The sequence below is a fragment of the Pseudorasbora parva genome, chromosome 14 (genome assembly GCF_024679245.1).
Source record: "Pseudorasbora parva isolate DD20220531a chromosome 14, ASM2467924v1, whole genome shotgun sequence".
Classification (NCBI taxonomy): Eukaryota; Metazoa; Chordata; class Actinopteri; order Cypriniformes; family Gobionidae; genus Pseudorasbora; species Pseudorasbora parva.
In genome coordinates, this window is record NC_090185.1 from 32,375,680 (window position 1) to 32,393,348 (window position 17,669).

Here is a 17,669-nt window from a genome sequence, read left to right on the forward strand (position 1 = left end):
TATGTAAGAACCATATTATTTCGGAGTAAAAATAAAAGATAAAAAAAAAACGTAACTATAGTTATTAAGCTTTGTTTCTACTGTAGCAAATTTACATAAAACATTAAGTAGCTCAAAAATTTCATTTGTAAAAAGTTGCCTGTAACACACAGAAACCACATTGCCTTCTGGTTTACTGCAAGCATGAACATTTCAGAGCACTTACAAGACGAAAAAAAGATAAAATGTCTGTACAGACATAATAACAGAGAATAGCATTGTATTAGTATAAGTATAAATGCCATTCAAAAATACTAATTTTGTTCATTAATGGTATCTTGCTTTTCATTGATATTAACTTGAGAAGCATTAAAAGTATAACATAAAATATTTTTGGGGAAATTTTGAAAATACAAAAGCAATTTATATTTATAATGAATAATACTTCATACAGCTTTTACTGGCTGGAGAAAAGAGTAGGTGGTCTGGTCCTGACAAGGTCTCTTTCGTCTGGAGTGCTTGGTGAAATCAATTTCAGCATACTGGAAGAGGATGATAATAAAAACAAATGGCCATATCCTGTTAGACATTATGTACAGTAAGCAGATCAGAAAATAAACTCTTCAGGGTGATCAGGACTGCAAAATGAAGCATAAGGGATTTGAAGCCCAAAAAGAAAAGGATGAAGGATGATGAGAGACATAAAACTAGCACAATGATTAAATACAGTTTAGCAGTAATTATGCAAGAACATATTTGAACAGAATGCTGTAACTAACCAATCAGAATTGAGATTTCCAGACAGCATGTGTATGGTTTTTAAATGTAATTTTCTAATTGTAATTATTCACATAATTCATATAATGTATAACACTTTCTGAAGTTGAAAGGATTTAACTAAAAGATAACAATCATGTCAATATATGCACTAAGAGCATAGTGCAGTTTGAACTAATATATTGAAAAAATTAAGATAATTTATTAAAGAAGTATCTTACCTGTGGATCATTTGTGTTTTGAGCTGCAGTGGCACTTTGTGGTTCCTCTGAAGTATTTTTAGATCGTCTAGTTGCGTCAATGCAGCGCTTCACCAAACCTGAAGCAACAGTGAAGAAACATCAACAACCAAGAGCAGATATGATATGATTGAATTTGTGTAGATTTAGAGTTTGTCTCCTTGATTCAATGAAACTTTGCAAACCTATCACTGCAACGATCAGAAGCACATTCAGCAGGACAGATGTGATGGTCAGATCTTTCCACGGCATCTGATGTTGTGAGGCGTCATCTGTCTGATTCCTGAGGACTGAGTCTGTGAAATTCTTTTGGACTGAGTCTTTGATATTCTTTTGGACAAAGTCTGTAAGAGGTTTGATGTTCAATCTTTATTCAGTTTCAGTCTTTAACTTTAAAGGGTTACTTCAGCGATTAGCATATGGCTTTGTATCAGTAGAAACCCTGGAGTATATTCAAATGATTGTGCTTTCCCCCTCATATCCCCCTGAGACAAGAGATTTATGCATTTTATTTTTGGAAAAATTCCTCCTATGACGCAAATTGACAATATTTCCATCATAGGAGGAATGTTTGGCCAGAGGCTAAAGACTACAGCCAGCAGAGGGAGCCATTTCCGCATGTTTTGAACTCGCGGACAGGGGATGGGAGATCACACTCAGAGCTCAGCTCGCAGCTGCAGGCACTCATTTAAACAGAGCTATGGTGAGCAATGTAAGTATTTTAGCTTCTCAAATTAATTTCTATGAAAGTTAAGCTTGCAAAGGCATGAACTGAAACACGCCAGACTGAACTCGCGTTGTGAATGTATGTCGCGAGTGTAGTCGCGATTACCTCAGCCAGCGGCGTAGCACCAAATTTTGGGCCCTGGGTACAAACCATCTTGCTGGGCCCCCATACCAAATACCGATACCAATGGGTGGGGTATTTCATTTTTATCATTAAAAAAAACACTTAAAACGTAAACAAAAGCCACACTCTGATAAATGTATATGTATGTATAGAAAACTGATTTCTAAGGGCCCCCCCCCTGCCTTGGGCCCTGGGTACTCTGTACCCTTTACCCCCCAGTCCGACAACCCTGACCTCAGCTCTCATCACGAGAGCTCATTTATCTGACTCCTGCAGTTAGTGCTCAGTGCTGTGATACTCGCGCGGTGACTCACTCATTATATTGAACAGACACGTTCAGTTTTTAATTGAAGTGTCTTCTCCAACTCAACTCAGTCACAGTAGTCAAGTTGGTGGGTTTAGGAATGGCCTCACAGGGCAGCGAAGCATTCTGGGAATTGTTGCCTTTCATCCCCATGAGACAAAAATACATTTTCTGTCTTTTCTCATCTAGAAGGCACCAAATTCAAAAATAATTTCACATTTCTACTACATTGATGACCCAGTTTAAATACAGATTCATCTTCCCAGCGCTGAAGTACCCCTTTAACAATGAAACTGCAAAAAAATATTAGTTCTTCATTAAGTTTATTAAATACGGAAGCCATCATGTGGTTTACAAAGACATGAAATTATAAAATGACTTACCGCTGATGTAGATTTTGGTGCCGTTGTTGAATTTTAGCGGTTCACTCGTTTTCACACAATAATAAACTCCTAATTCATCACTGGTGATATTTCTGATGAACAGACGACTGTTAGTTTTCACTGAGTATTTGTATTTAGAGATGCTGTTTTCATAGTTAGCTCCTTCATATGTGCTGCTGTAAGTGCGTAAGATCAACACTGGAGGATCCGGTAATATCTGTTTGTACCAGTAAATCTCCTTGATATCAAGATCACAGTTTATAATCACATCAGATCCTAAAGTCACTGGTGTGTGTGTTAGACTCGCTGTGGCTTCACACAACATGAACAGATCTATGAGAGAAAGAAAAACACATTCATTAAGATATAAGATCAAAAGTACACTCATTTAATCAAATGTGCTGAGAAACTCACAGATGTGCAGCTGTATGATCTTCATGGTGTGATCCAGATGAATAATATCTGCTATACTGATCATTCAAACATCTCTTACTGTGAGAGGAAACACAAACCTCGACCACACAGACAAGAGAGGAAGTCAGAGCTGGGCTTCTGATAGCATGATCATTCTTAAGTTTTTGTTAAAAAATAAAATAAACCGTAATAGCGGTGTACAGTGAGTATACCAGAGCTACAAATCCTCTTTCAGAATTCATATTTTTCTTGGTAATCTGAACACAGTGCCCATTTTAAAAGCCATTTAAGCATGTAGCATATGATGTCACATCAAAAGTGCCATATGTAATTTGCATTAAAAGCAATAAAAGGCTAGTACCTCAATACTGTATACCTTTATAATACTTTTATTCCCGGAGATCCATTCAGGTAAAACATTATTTTCAATTATATAACATCTAAGAAACACTTATGTTATTAATGCATTTGTTTAAGATCTTCAGGACAAATGAGGGCAAAATATTTTTTTAATTTAATTTTAATTAATACGTCCCTTAATCTGAGCAGTACAAGGCTTGGCTACTTTTTCTCCTGAACACACACACACACACACACACACACACACACACACACACACACACACACACACACACACACATGTGTTGTGTGTTGGTCTATGTGGTTTACAGGGACTCTCCATAGGCGTAATGGTTTTTATACCGTACAAACCGTATTTTCTATCCCCTTACACTGCCCCTAAACCTACCCATCACAGGAAACATTCTGCATTTTTACTTTCTCAAAAAAACATCATTTAGTATGTTTTTAAGGCCATTTGAATTATGAGGACATTTGATATGCCCTCATAAACCACATTTATAGTGTAATACCAGTGTAATACACATGTAGTTATACAAATTTGTGTCCTCATAAACCACATAAACAGGCACACACACAGACTCAATTTTACAATGTTAAGTGGTTGGAAAAAAAAAATCTCCTTATTTGCTCCTTCGTGGACAAAAATGGCCACCCATAAGGATTAATGGGAATTTAATAGATTTCAGAGCTTTTTTTTCTTTTCTTTTTTTCAAAAATAAATAAATAAATTCAACTCCATTATCATTCTTAAATGAAGGGGTGACTCTATACAACATTCTGAATGTGGCAAATACTCACACGCACACGCACGTAACTTACGCATCACTGAAAAACTGACATTAACAGAAAAGAAAGTTTTTATTGTCAATAGGTGTAACATACATCTGTCAAAAACTATACATCAGTAAACACATAGCATTCACACTAACATTACCCTGCCAGTACATAAAGACAGATCAAAGTGACATTATATTAACCAACCATTCAGAAACGTCCTATTTAGCCTTAAATGTCGAATTTGGTTGGAGCTATCATCTTGTCCCAGGTCCGCCTCCGGTTCAAATTGATAAATTGCATTGGGTACTACTATTGCCATCTAGTGGCTACTGACAAAGGTTCAAATTTATACCAACATAGGTCACCAGATGTCACCAAAGTTATCACATTTTTAGGTTTTGGCTCTCTGAATTACTGGATAATTTTTTTTGTTTGTTTGTTTTTTGTTTTTTACTGAAGTTAAATTAATATATATATATATATATATATATATATATATATATATATATATATATATATATATATATATATATATATATATATATATATATATATATATATAGACACACACACACACACACACACACATATATATATATATATATATATTGTGGCATCATAAGAGGGCGTGTGGTAGAAGACAGATACATTGCTCTAAGATGGCTGGAGCAAGAGGGCGTCTTGTAAAAACTACCCTTCCCAGGGTACCCCACGTGGACACGAGGGGGCAAGATGGCGGCCTGTTAAGGACTACAAAACCCAGGCTGCCTGAGAGAACAGGTGCAGCTAATGAGATGAGGAACAGGATATAAGCGAGGGTGTGTGGCTGTGGAAGGAGAGGGATCGGGAGCCACAGAAGGATTAAGTTGTCTTGTCGTGAACAGATGTTGAACTTGACTTCTCTTTTTGTTTGATCATTAAAAATTGCACGCCTGCATACTAAAGAAACTGTTGAAGTGGTGTTTGTCCAGGGAACCTGCACAATGCTAAGATCCTGAACCTCTCATGGTGCCACAATATATATATATATATATGTGTGTGTGTGTAAGGGATAATCTACGGCTAGCATTCCTTTAAAGGATTTTAATGCACGGCGTGGAGGCGAAGAACCACCCGACGCGAAGCGGAGGTGTTTAAGACTTTAAAAACTTTCTTGTTTTTAAAAGTTAAAAACAAGTTAAAGCTGTAACGTACTCGGTTACTTTCGTAACCTCGGTTCCCTGAGAGAGAGAAACGAGTATTACGTATGGGAAAAACTCCTTTTCTCGAGAATGTGAAGCAAAACTTTATTAATAAAGGTATCTATGTGAAGCGCAGTGAGCTGCACGGCCATAGCCCAGCGCGAGGAGCGCTCTGATTGGCCGGGCCGCGGCAACTGCAGGAACCTATGGTGAGGCGGCTGAGAGGAACGAACCAATGGGGGGCGTTCCAGAAGCCCGCTGAAAAAGGTGCTTATATTTGCATACAGGAGGCTATATAAGACCCTAATTCGCCATAGGTGTCAGGTTTTAAGATCGACTGAAGCGATACCTGAGAAGCATAAACACGGCACGGAACGTAATACTCGTTCCTCTCTCTCAGGGAACCGAGGTTACGAAAGTAACCGAGTACGTTCCCTTTCGAGAGAGGTTCCTCGTATTACGTATGGGAACACAATGTAAAGCGCCGTGTGTGCTGACTGACCCAGTATACCCAAAGCACATGTTAATAAACCCCCGATAGACCGACAGAGGCGGCTTATAAGGGGAATGAAGAACCGGAAGAGTCGGTTCGTTTGAACAGCTGATCGGACATAGTCGGATCTTATGATGAATGAATAAGTGCTTGAGGGCTAATGTGTACAGGCCAAAACATAAGGCAATCTGTTTGTCAGGGTCAAGATAGAGCCTAGATGGAGAGAAGCCCTGCTTGTAGAGCTGGAACCTCCAACTTGTAGAATCTGATAAAAGTGGACGGAGAGGCCCAGCCTGCCGCCGCACAGATATCTTCCAAAGAAATGCCACACGACCAAGCCCAAGATGAGGCCATGCCTCTAGAGGAGTGGGCTTAAATGCTTGTAGGACAGGTTAGGTCCTAGACCTATATGCTAGTGGGACTGCATCCACTATCCAGTGTGAGAGTCTGTTTCATGACAGCACAAACTTTAGTGCGGCCACCGAAGCAATGAAGAGCTGATCTGACTGCCTGAAGGGGGCGGAGCGCTCTAGATACAATCTCAATGCTCTGACTGGGCAGAATAGGTTTGCGTCTTATTCTCTCTGAGACGCGGGTTAAGCAGTGAAAAGACCTACATACTGAAGGGGTTGATAGCACTTTCAGCATAAAACCATGCCTCGGTTTGAGCACAACCTTGAAGTTGCTGGACCCAAACTCAAGACAGGAAGGGCTCACGGAGAGTGCAGGTAAGCCACCCACTCGCTTAACCGAGGCCACAGCCAGCAGAAAAACGGTTTTGAGTGATATGTGCTTCAAGCTAGTGGTCTGAAGTGGATAGGAGGGGGAACCCTTCACGGCCTCCAAAACCATGGCGAGGTCCCAAATAGGGACCGAGGTAGGGGCAAGGCGGGCTGAATCTCCTGGCCCCTTTAAGAAAACACACAATAAGATCACTTTTCCCTAGTGAATGTGCCGCGATCGGAGCGTGGCTAGCTGCTATGGCGGAGACACACACCCCGAGTATGGAGGGGGGACGACCCGCGTCCATTAGCTCTTGGAGAAAGCGAGCAGTTCCGCCAGTTCGCATGAGTGTGCGTCGATGTTTCGCATAGCACACTGGTTAGAAAACCACTGACCACTTCAAAGCAGAGCTGCCAGATAGCAGGGGCTCTAGCTTCCGAAATAGTGTTCATAACTTGTCAGAGAGGTTCCCGGATACCGTTGATGGGCCATACGTGGAGGGCCCACAGCTCGGGATTGGGATGCCAGATCTTCCCTTTCATTGGCGGAATAGGCCATGGGGCTGTGTCTGACAGCTGAAACAGTTTGGAGAACCATGTGCGGTTCTTCCAAAGTGGGGCTATTAAAAAGCACAGGCTTGCAGCTGGATCGCGATCGGAGGGAGCATATAGAGGGAGTCTGGGCCAACATGGGCCAGGGCATCCCTGCGTTTGCAGAAAAAATATTGGGCAGCGTGTGCTGTGTGAGCTGAATCGTTTGCGGGTAAAGGGACCATCCCCCTGGGGACATGGGTCCTCTGGATAACATGTCCGGACCCTGATTCAGAATACCTGGCACGTAAGCCGCCCTTAGGGAACTCAGATTGTGCTCTGCCCATAAAAGGAGATGCTTAGCCATGCAGTGAAGAGAGTCTGATCTCGGCTGCCCTAGCGATTTTATGTACGTTATCAAGACGTGGTGGTTCTTATGCCGTAAGACGCTCGTTGAGTCTTGAGTCTATGACAATGACTGTACTGATAAGCCTGCCCCTCGAAGGCGAATCTCAAGAATGGCCTGCAGAGGGGGTTATCGTAACGTGAAGTATGCGTTTTTCAGATCTATTGAGAAAACCCAATCCCCGGGGCGAATGTGCGCGAGGATTTGTTTCACCGTCAGCACCTTGAAACGAGCGTGTCATAAGTGCTTTGTTCAGATGCCTGGAAAATGGGCCTGAGACCGCCATCCATTTTCGGCATGAGGAATTAGCGACAGTAAAAACCTGACTCGCTAGCGTCGGGTGTACTGTTTCCGCCGCTCTCTCCTTTAACAGTTTCAATGCCTCAGCGAGAAGCACGTGACTGACACTGCTTCTTACTGAGGGCTCGACCACGGCTTGAATCGCGGGGTCTGCGAGCAAAACTGTAGCGAGAACCTCGTTTTATATGTTCAACACCCAATATTATATACCAGGAATGGCCTGCCAGGCCTGGGCTCGTGAAGCCAGGGGTTGAATTATATTCGGGGGCTGGCCGCTTAGTAATAGGGGCCTGTTAGCCGGGTTGCTTGTGCTGTAACACTGCTTGTAACACTGTAGGGATAGTGTTAGTTTTGGCGGTGCAGGCTTTGCAGTGGGCGCGCGCCTCACATTTATATTGTGTGTGCGAGAGTGAACTTTGTGAAAAGTGCTTGGGTGCAGGAGTGCAGACTGTAAAGTGGGCACATTTCCTACATAGAAAGCTCTTTTGTGTGTAGTGTAAACAATGTGCAGTGGCGCACAACCTACGTTGAATACCCACGGTGCAAACCAGTGAGCAAATCCACAGGGGTAAACGCACACAGCATTAGTGTGCAGGCGAGCGTGTTTAACACAGGCTAGTTGACTGCAATATTTCATCTCCAGTCACTTAACTTAAGGGAACTGGGAGAATGTAAGGAAGTGCGGGTGGTATGTGAGCCATTCCACAATGCCGTTATGTTCTAGTCTAGACTGAAAGCGCGCATGCAGACAAGCGTGTTTGACCACAGGCTAGTTGACTGCAATAAGGCTAGTTGACTTTATATGGTGTAATCCGGCCGCGGCGGAATTTATTTGTGATTTTGTGAGGCTGAATTAACAGTGCTTATGTAGGGGTGCACACTGTGTAGTGGACACTTTGTCTACAGTGTAAAAACCTTTCCAGCCGCCTGAATAAAGGGGACTGGAAGTGATAGAGTGAAAAAAGGGCTTAGCTTGGCAGCCATTTTCCGACGCCCTTATGCTTTGACAGTGAGCGCGTGCTATGACGTAAGTCGCGCTCTAGTCAGCAACGCGCTGTGGAAGGGGCGCGCGCGCGCTATCATGACAAGGCAGCCATTACAACTTCCTTGGCAGTAAGCGCGCGCTGCAGCGACATTGTTCTTGACATACCCAACAGCCCGAGCTCGCTCGTCTAACCTACTCTAGTATTCTCTGTCCGCAGCGCTTCAGCACGACGGCGGTAGAATGAGCACGGCGAGAGCTTCGGCTCGAGTTAGTTTATTCACTCTAGTATTCTCTGTCTGCGGCGATAGTGCGACTGAACGAGAGAATAGGAAGCGTGAGGAAAAACTCTGTCCGCAGCGCTTCTAGCACGGCGAGAGCTTCGGCTCGAGTTTGCTTATTCACTCTAGTATTCTCTGTCCGCGGCGATAGAGCGACAGAACGAGAGAATTGGAAGCGTGAGGAAAAACTTTGTCCGCGGCGCTTCTAGCACGGCGAGAGCTTCAGCTCGAGTTTGTTTATTCACTCTAGTATTCTCTGTCCGCGGCGATAGAGCGACTGAACGAGAGAATTGGAAGCGTGAGGAAAAACTCTGTCCGCGGTGCTTCTAGCACGGCGAGAGCTTCAGCTCGAGTTTGCTTATTCACTCTAGTATTCTCTGTTCGTGGCGATAGAGCGACAGAACGAGAGAATTGGAAGCGTGAGGAAAAACTCTGTCCGCGGCGCTTCTTCAGCACGGCGAGAGCTTAAGCTCGAGTTTGTTTATTCACTCTAGTATTCTCTGTCCGCGGCGATAGAGCGACAGAACGAGAGAATTGGAAGCGTGAGGAAAAACTCTGTCCGCGGCGCTTCTAGCACGGCGAGAGCTTCGGCTCGAGTAAGTTTATTCACTCTAGTATTCTCTGTCCGCGGCGATATCGCGACTGAACTAGAGAAGAGGAAGAGTGAGGAAAAGCTCCGTCTGTCCGCGGCGCCTCCTCAGCGCGACGGTATAGTGACGAGAGCTTCGGCTCGAGTTCGCCTATTCACTCTAGTATTTTCTGTCCGCGGCTGTAGCGCGACGGAACGAGAGAAGAGTGAGGACAACTCTGCGGCAGCGGCGGAAGAAGAGCCGCGGCGGCGGCAGAGTGAAGAGAGCTTCGGCTTGAGTGTGCTCATGTCCTCTAACATTCTCTCTTTCCGCGGCGCTATACAGCGCGACAGAATGAGAGCAGAGGGAGAGTGAGAAGAGCTCCGTCTTTCCGCGGCGCTTAACGACGCGGCGGAACGAGAGAGTCCTCGAATAGAACAAGCCTGTAAGCTCTAGAAGTGGCGTTGCAGCGGCAACACACACACAAACACATACAACACTCAACATAGACACAGTATAAAGGATATATAACGCCGGATGGCGTAGCTGGAACGGCAGAGAAGGCGGAGAGGGAGTCTGTCGTCCTCAGCTGCAGGTTCCGCTGGTGCCTTTTCAACGGCGGTGCTTCTTCTGGAGGTCAGCGAAGATATCGCTGAAGGAGATAAAATCTGACACCTATGGCGAATTAGGGTCTTATATAGCCTCCTGTATGCAAATATAAGCACCTTTTTCAGCGGGCTTCTGGAACGCCCCCCATTGGTTCGTTCCTCTCAGCCGCCTCACCATAGGTTCCTGCAGTTGCCGCGGCCCGGCCAATCAGAGCGCTCCTCGCGCTGGGCTATGGCCGTGCAGCTCACTGCGCTTTACATAGATACCTTTATTAATAAAGTTTTGCTTCACATTCTCGAGAAAAGGAGTTTTTCCCATACGTAATACGAGGAACCTCTCTCGAAAGGGAACTGATGTTTTTTAAGAGACGGATTTATATGAACAAATTACACATTTATTTAAATTCATTATTAACAGAGAGACACAGAGAACTGAAAGAGAAAGATTAGAGAGAGAGAGAGAGAGAGAGAGAGAGAGAGAGAGAGAGAGAGAGAGAGAGAGAGATTCGCGATCTCTTCATGTGAGTCTGAAGATCCCCTCGTTGCTTAAGCAGTGAACATAACTTAATGATTATTTAAAGCCCATCTTTCAAGTTGAAGAGCACTGTGAATGAACGTGTAGATAAATAGTATAGGAACTCGACTTGCGTGAAGAAATGAATCATAAATGTGCATTAAAACAGTTTTTTAAAAGAAATTGTGAGTAAAATTACTTCCGTTGTGATAAACGCTCTGATCGGAAGTGACGCAACAGCCGGTAAACATCATGTCTTTGTAATGGAGTCAGACAGCGAAGAGGTTGCAGTTGGGATAAATGTCAACTCTTACGATGGGCTATTGCTGTATAATTACGAGCCGCCTTGGCGAGAGAGGGGTCAGGGAGAGTGAAGGGGAAATGGACAGAGGAGAGAGATAGAGTTGTGGGATAACTACGTACACGTTGCGGCATTAGTTTTGGCTTTTGTTCACACAGCGCTCGTCCCGGGTCGAACCCCGCAATGTTACTAGGTCCCCGACCCGGGTTCAATTCGGTAATTAATTCCGCGACGTGGTTGCTTTCACACAGAAGGCGACCCGGCAATGTTCCGGGAATATTGCGGGCCCGACGTGCAGTGTGAAAGGGGCTTTGGTGAGTGACCACAGGGTAACGTTATAGCTAATTGTGGCTAACGTTGTCTCCATGTTTATCACATTGCAGTATCTTTAATAAATCATATTTAGCAATATTATTGTCGACTTTGTTGTTTTTCAAGCATCCATGTAGATTGTCACCATCTATGCCAGCAATATGTGTCTTAAAATAATTAATTTAGATCCCAGATTTTAAATGAATGTTGTAGGATGTAGGCTATAGCTTACACATGTGACGGTCAGATAGGGATAGACATTCTGTGCATTTCTTCACAATATAGTTTATCGTGAAATTTTGTAGAAATTGCTAGCTGATGTTTAATCATTAACTACTTTTAGACCTATGTGCCCGATCCGCATGTTCTGCTTCTGGAGATGTCAAGCGTTTAGGCCGTATATCTGAACAACATAACCGGACAGCTGGAATTCCGACCTCAGTCGGCTGTTATACTACTTACCTCTTAGTATTTCTGACGGACATAATGTAAATGAGCTCACATGTACTGTGGAGTACGTGTATGAAAGCAGTTAGTCTTTCGGCTAGGACGGGAATATGCTGTTCATGTAAATACAGTCATTGTAACAACGATCTTTTATTGATTCACCATTGTGACAACAGAATTCACCAGTGACGACTCAAACCTACTATAACTATAATTACGATAACGAAAATCTCTATTTTTTGTTTCCACCTCTCAGACTCCGTAAACCCACACTGAGAGCCTGGGCTGCAGCGCCTATGTTTGCCTGTCGTTGCGTCATATGACGCGTTCTCTGGGAAAAGGCGGGTTTTTGGAGCGTAGCTTAGAACAGGCACTTTTTTTCTTAATTTATGCGCGTGGGTGTTGTAAAACATATGTATTCTTATGTATGTCTTTTTAAATTGACATTTTCATACAATATTCTGTATAAAATTAGTTATAAAATTAAATTGAAAGATGGCCTTTAATGGATTTATTAAAATTATTATGAATGACAGGCAACACTGCAGTGACAAGGCAATCTTTATTTGAACTAATCATCATGTGTAGCCTAGTGTGAAATAAACCCTGCGTCAACCTATAAAGACACATTACATTTAATGCATTAAATTAAATAATAATATAGGTGCTCGAGTCTGTCAGTGTAGGTGTCACGACCATCATATAACGTAAAAAACGCACGAAACACGTTCCACAACTCGGTGTCATGCAGGTGTCATGTCCGTGTCAGACATGACAATAGCTGCGTTTCCATTACAGATTTGCGGAAAACTTTCGCGATATTTCTTAAATTTCGAAAAAACAGTTGCGAAATGACAGCGTTTCCATAGCTGCATGCGACTAACATATTATTTTCCTCTCGCGATATGTCATTCCAAAATGTTGGAACTTGGTAGGTTTGTATATCCCATCCACCACACTAGCCATTATTTTTATTGGAAGGAGACGTGTGTGTAATCCAAGCATTAATGGCAAGGAAAGCCCCTTAGGTTACTTAAGCGGCACGGATATGAGGTGTGTGTGTGTGTGTGTGTGTGTCAGATCTGATTCAAGGTCTTCATGAAAATGTAGCATTTCTGTGTTTAGCATCCAGTATTACTGTAATCCTATATTGTCTTTTATGAGTTTAATAAAGAACTCCGTCTCGTCTTCTCTCCAAACGAACCATCATCTGTAAAGAATGATCGACTTTTACACGCGGCAGGTTGACGCATATAGAGTAGAGCGAAATGTTTGAATTTGCATGTTAATTCAAATGTTTTTTTTTATTTTTTATTTTTATCACTTTCGTTATTTTGGCTAGACATTTCGTTTGATGAGCATTTGAACTGAATTTAGAAATGCTTTGGAAAAGAAAAAATAGCATTTAATAAACGAAATAATTTTTTTGAAATGAAGACCGCATTTGGAGTGAGTGCATGCAAAATAATTAGTTCCCTGAGTCCACAAATAAAAGTAGACAGTTTATAATTTATAATTATGTCTTGAACTCATCTGTATAGCTAAAAATGACAAGAGTATTGTAAATTGTTTCATTTCTCTTAAAGGAAGAAGGAAAAAATGAGAACGTCGGCGCTTTTATCGGCCGTGGGTTAAAGAAAACATAGCCTAACTACGAAACTAAATAGGCTACGTTTAGAAATAAACATTAGCCTGTAATATTATTATTTTAATTTATATGTTGATTATGAAAAGTGAGCAGCATGAGTAAGAATCGCAATATGTTTGAGACCTGGGGAGTCACATAATTTTGATCACTTCGAGTTTTATTTTCTAGAAAGTCTTTCTTAAAAAATATATTTAGTTTTGTATAAATTGTATTTTTATTTTGATCGATGTTTCATAAATTAATTGCCTGTTTATTAGATAAGAAGCAAACTAAGATCGTCTGGAATGGATTGACGTGCGTAACTGGCCTGTTTCCTCAGCCTTTGAGTAAGGCTGAAAATACAGGCTAGCTCTTTCTGCTTTAATACATTTCTTGAATATATGTCTTAATTGCAGTATATATAGCATGTAGTCCTTATTAGGAGAAAATATATGTCCTTTTAAAGGTGAACTATGTAGTATTTTTGCAGGAAAATATCCAAAAACCACTAGGCGGGTGTTATATATTTTGTTCAGTTGAGTACCTACAATATCCCAAATGTTTCCAACTATTTGTAAATTGTGAGAAAATTGCTATTTTAACTAAGGACCGGGACGTGTCAGCATTGCATTTGAGGGAGTCGCCTGTCAATTGCGTCATATCTGCGTTACCCTCGGTTTCGGCTTTTATTTGGCAGGAGCGCTTTACTCTTAGCAGTGTGAACAAGTGAACCCACGGAGTAACGTCATAACATCGTTTTAAACACACTTAAATGTATCTAATATGATAAACAGAGCTCCATTACCTCAAAATCATAACCGGAAGAGTGGATCTGTGCAGGCGCCCGGCAAATGAGTCCCGTCCCGTCATAATAAAAGTCCCGGTATTCGCAAGGCGGGTATTTGTTTAACAATCGCTCCAGCAGCTTTGCTCATGTCCATAACACTCGGTCCTGCTCTGCTTTACTCTACAGTAACGTTAATAACCGCATCCATGAACGTGATTTCTGCCCGAGTCCTATTTTTCACCGGCTGTGATGAGAAGATCACATCTCCCAAGATGCTGCGCTAACACTTTGCGTCATCAAACTACGCATTTGTTTTGCATAGGCGCCCTCCAGTGGACAAAAGCTGCATGCACCTTTAACCAGAAGATCTTGTTGTTACGACACAATTGAGTGGAAAATATAATATATAGGCCCTATGTTGCAGCAATGCGTCACCGCAACAGGTGACATGTAAATGCGGAAAAAACGTTTCCATTGCAGTTTTGCGAAAATTTCCTTTTTCGAATCGCCTGAAAAACCACCTCATGAGAGCGTAAAAACTTTTTTGCGATATATGGGAGTTTTTGCGAAATTGCCGCGTTTCCATTGGGCGTATTTTCAAATCGCAATTTCAATTTGCGCATTTTGAAGGGTAATGGAAACGCTGCATGTGCCAATACGCCCATAGTCATAGATAGGTATACATACCTGCGCATAGTGACATATCTGCCTGTCACGAGCTGTGTCTCATTTCGTTAAATTTCGAAGGCTGCGTCCTCCGGAGGACACATCCTGTGTACAATGCAGTATACGGAGTGTCCTCAATCAGAATTAAACGAGCCGTCCTCATAGACCGTAAAAAAATATGGACGACTCGACATCATCCGTTTCCGCTTGGCAGATTTGAAGCTTTTAGGGCGGCCTGCACAGCGCGGACATCTTGGGACCGAGTCTGCGCAGTAGCGATTTCTGGACCGGAGTTACGCAGTAGAGCGCAGGAAGTACAGCAGTAAGTACCAAGGGGGTAATCTAGCGCTCGGAAAGCGTTCCACCCCTAGGGGCTGCCATTGCTAACCAAGCCATCACCTGCTGTTAGCATCCCATTGACTCCCATTCATTTTTGAGTCACTTTGACAGTGAATAACTTTACATCTGAGACGTTTAAAGACTCCATTTGTCCATTGTTTATTTATAAAGAAACACGACAATGCATAAAAGGCTCCGTTACCTTGTATCTTACACTATCGCCCCGCAGAAGCTGTTTTTGTAAAAATAGGCTAACGATTGCGTCATAACCAACGCGACTGTCGCACAGTTGAGAAATTACCGTATAGACCTGAGGAGACGCTCGCAGGCAATGAAACAACCGTTTCAAAACCAAGAAATGTGAATGAATTGTGGAATGTTGTTAAAGAATCATGGAGTGGAATAACAGCTGAGAGGTGGCACAAGTTGGTTGACTCCATGCCACACAGATGTCAAGCAGTTTTAAAAAACTGTGGTCATACAACTAAATATTAGTTTAGTGATTCACAGGATTGCTAAATCCCAGAAGAAAAAAAATGTTTGTACAAAATAGTTTTGAGTTTGTACAGTCAAAGGTAGACACTGCTATTTTTTTGAACACACCCCTTTCAACTAATTGCCCAATTGCACAGCCTTAAGAGCGTGCATATCATGAATGCTGGGTCTTGTTTGTTTTCTGACAATCTACTGAACCTACTGGTAACTTGTTTGCCACGTAGCAATAAAAAATATACTAAAAACATTGATTATTCTGGTTAGTCACATTGTACTGCTATTATTTTGAACAAGACTGTATATATAAAAGGAAACTATAAAAAAAAGCACACAAAACAACAACAACATTGAGCCAGGGGTGACATGCAATTTATAGTAGCCTAAATTAGGTTCAAGAGAGTGAGACAGTGAAAAATATGCCAATGCCTTTTTTGTTCCTTTTTACATTATAAAAAGGTACTTCTTGCACCGCATAGAGGACTTTAAGCTTTGGCATTGCTGGAAGAAAAGACAGTATCTAAATAACATTTCAGATCTTTACAAAAAATAATAAAGAAAGGTTTAACAGACAAAAAAAAATTGCACTTGTGTATACAAAAAAAAAAAAACGTATCTAAAAATAAATAGATTTATAAGAAAAAAAAAAACTTGTCTTTAAGACTATATATTGTCAGTTATACAAAAAATACAAATGGGACATCCTTAAACTCCAAATAAAAATTGTCTAAGAGAGAAACACGTACAAACAAACTAAATTTCTTCCAAAAAAAAAAAAAAGTAACTACATGAAAACAATCCCCAAAAGGTGAGGGACAGACTCATCTTACACTCCAAAAAAGGAGCAAAGGGGATCCATCCCAGGAAACATTTTTTTGATATAAATAAATTGTCCCGTGTGTTTCTTAAATGCAGACATATGTATTCTTTATATTGTAGACACGTATGCTGAAGTAGTACATATCTTTAAAAAATGAAATATTGAATGCAAACAAAAACCCAAATGGGGTCAAGCAAGTGTAAACTATTTAATCAATGTAATTAGTGCCACATAATAATAAACTTGGAATATATAGTCTACATTTGTATTTTCCAAGTGAGGTCTCGTAAATGTGGAGACTTAGATTATCATAAAGATTTTGTTTAACTAGGCTATATGGTATAAAAGCATCAGAACAACTACTTTAAGCTTACAGACTTGCTGCTAATTTGTTGTTTTTTGGTTACATCTTATAAAGCATATTGTAGTTTGCATTTGAATATCCCTCAACTAGTTTTACAAGGGTTTGATATCCTAGATGTTAAATGTACAAATCAGTTTTTAAGGAACTTCATCACTGTTAGTGATTATTCAATTAAGGTTTATGGGAAATGATTAGCCCTTGTATTTCACCAACTGTGTAATATTTCTGTCACTAAGGAAAGTAAAGAGCTGGATGATGTCTTAAATTGTATTTGTATGATGGGTAAATATTATATTGACAAAGCAAGATAGGCCCCTACCTTAATATCAAACCTAACTGCAAAGTATTTGCTTATGATTAATGTTATGTTTAAATCCAGGTAAGCATGAGGACAAGAAAGTTCCCAATTCTCAAAGTTTTATTCAGTCAACAAGCAGGACAAACAAACCAACAGTACCAGATGGTTACGTTGACAGCAGGTGCAACAACTCTTCCATTCTTACGATACCCTTTTTATAGGTAACAACATGTGAACTATAGCGCCATCTCCTAACAAATACACAAACACAACAATTAACAATTATTATCAACTCTTCAAAAATCACATAAAAGTGATGCAAATTTTACAGAATACATAAATCAAACAATACTTTTGATATGTGAGTTTCTTTCTTTTTAGTTTGTAGAATTAGCGTGATAAGGAATATACAGTGTGTGTGTGTGTGTGTGTGAGATTGTTGTAAAGAAAAACATTAAGACATTATTTCATCCACTTTGTGATTTAATAATACATGCATCAGACGGCTAAATATCTTCACTGCTGTGCAATGATGTGACATCC

At 41.2% G+C, this 17,669-nt stretch overlaps 2 long non-coding RNA genes across 2 annotated transcripts; both read right to left on the minus strand.

Moving 5' to 3' along the window:
- Positions 1-434: 434 nt before the first annotated feature.
- On the minus strand, positions 435-1,268 carry LOC137039603 (uncharacterized). Its single transcript, XR_010897719.1, has 3 exons — positions 1,181-1,268; positions 978-1,075; positions 435-521 (listed from the first exon to the last, which is right to left on the minus strand). It is a non-coding gene; the product is annotated as an uncharacterized lncRNA (long non-coding RNA).
- LOC137039604 (uncharacterized) lies at positions 1,266-3,112 on the minus strand. Its single transcript, XR_010897720.1, has 3 exons — positions 2,947-3,112; positions 2,533-2,865; positions 1,266-1,291 (listed from the first exon to the last, which is right to left on the minus strand). It is a non-coding gene; the product is annotated as an uncharacterized lncRNA (long non-coding RNA).
- Between the last annotated feature and the right edge of the window lie 14,557 nt (positions 3,113-17,669).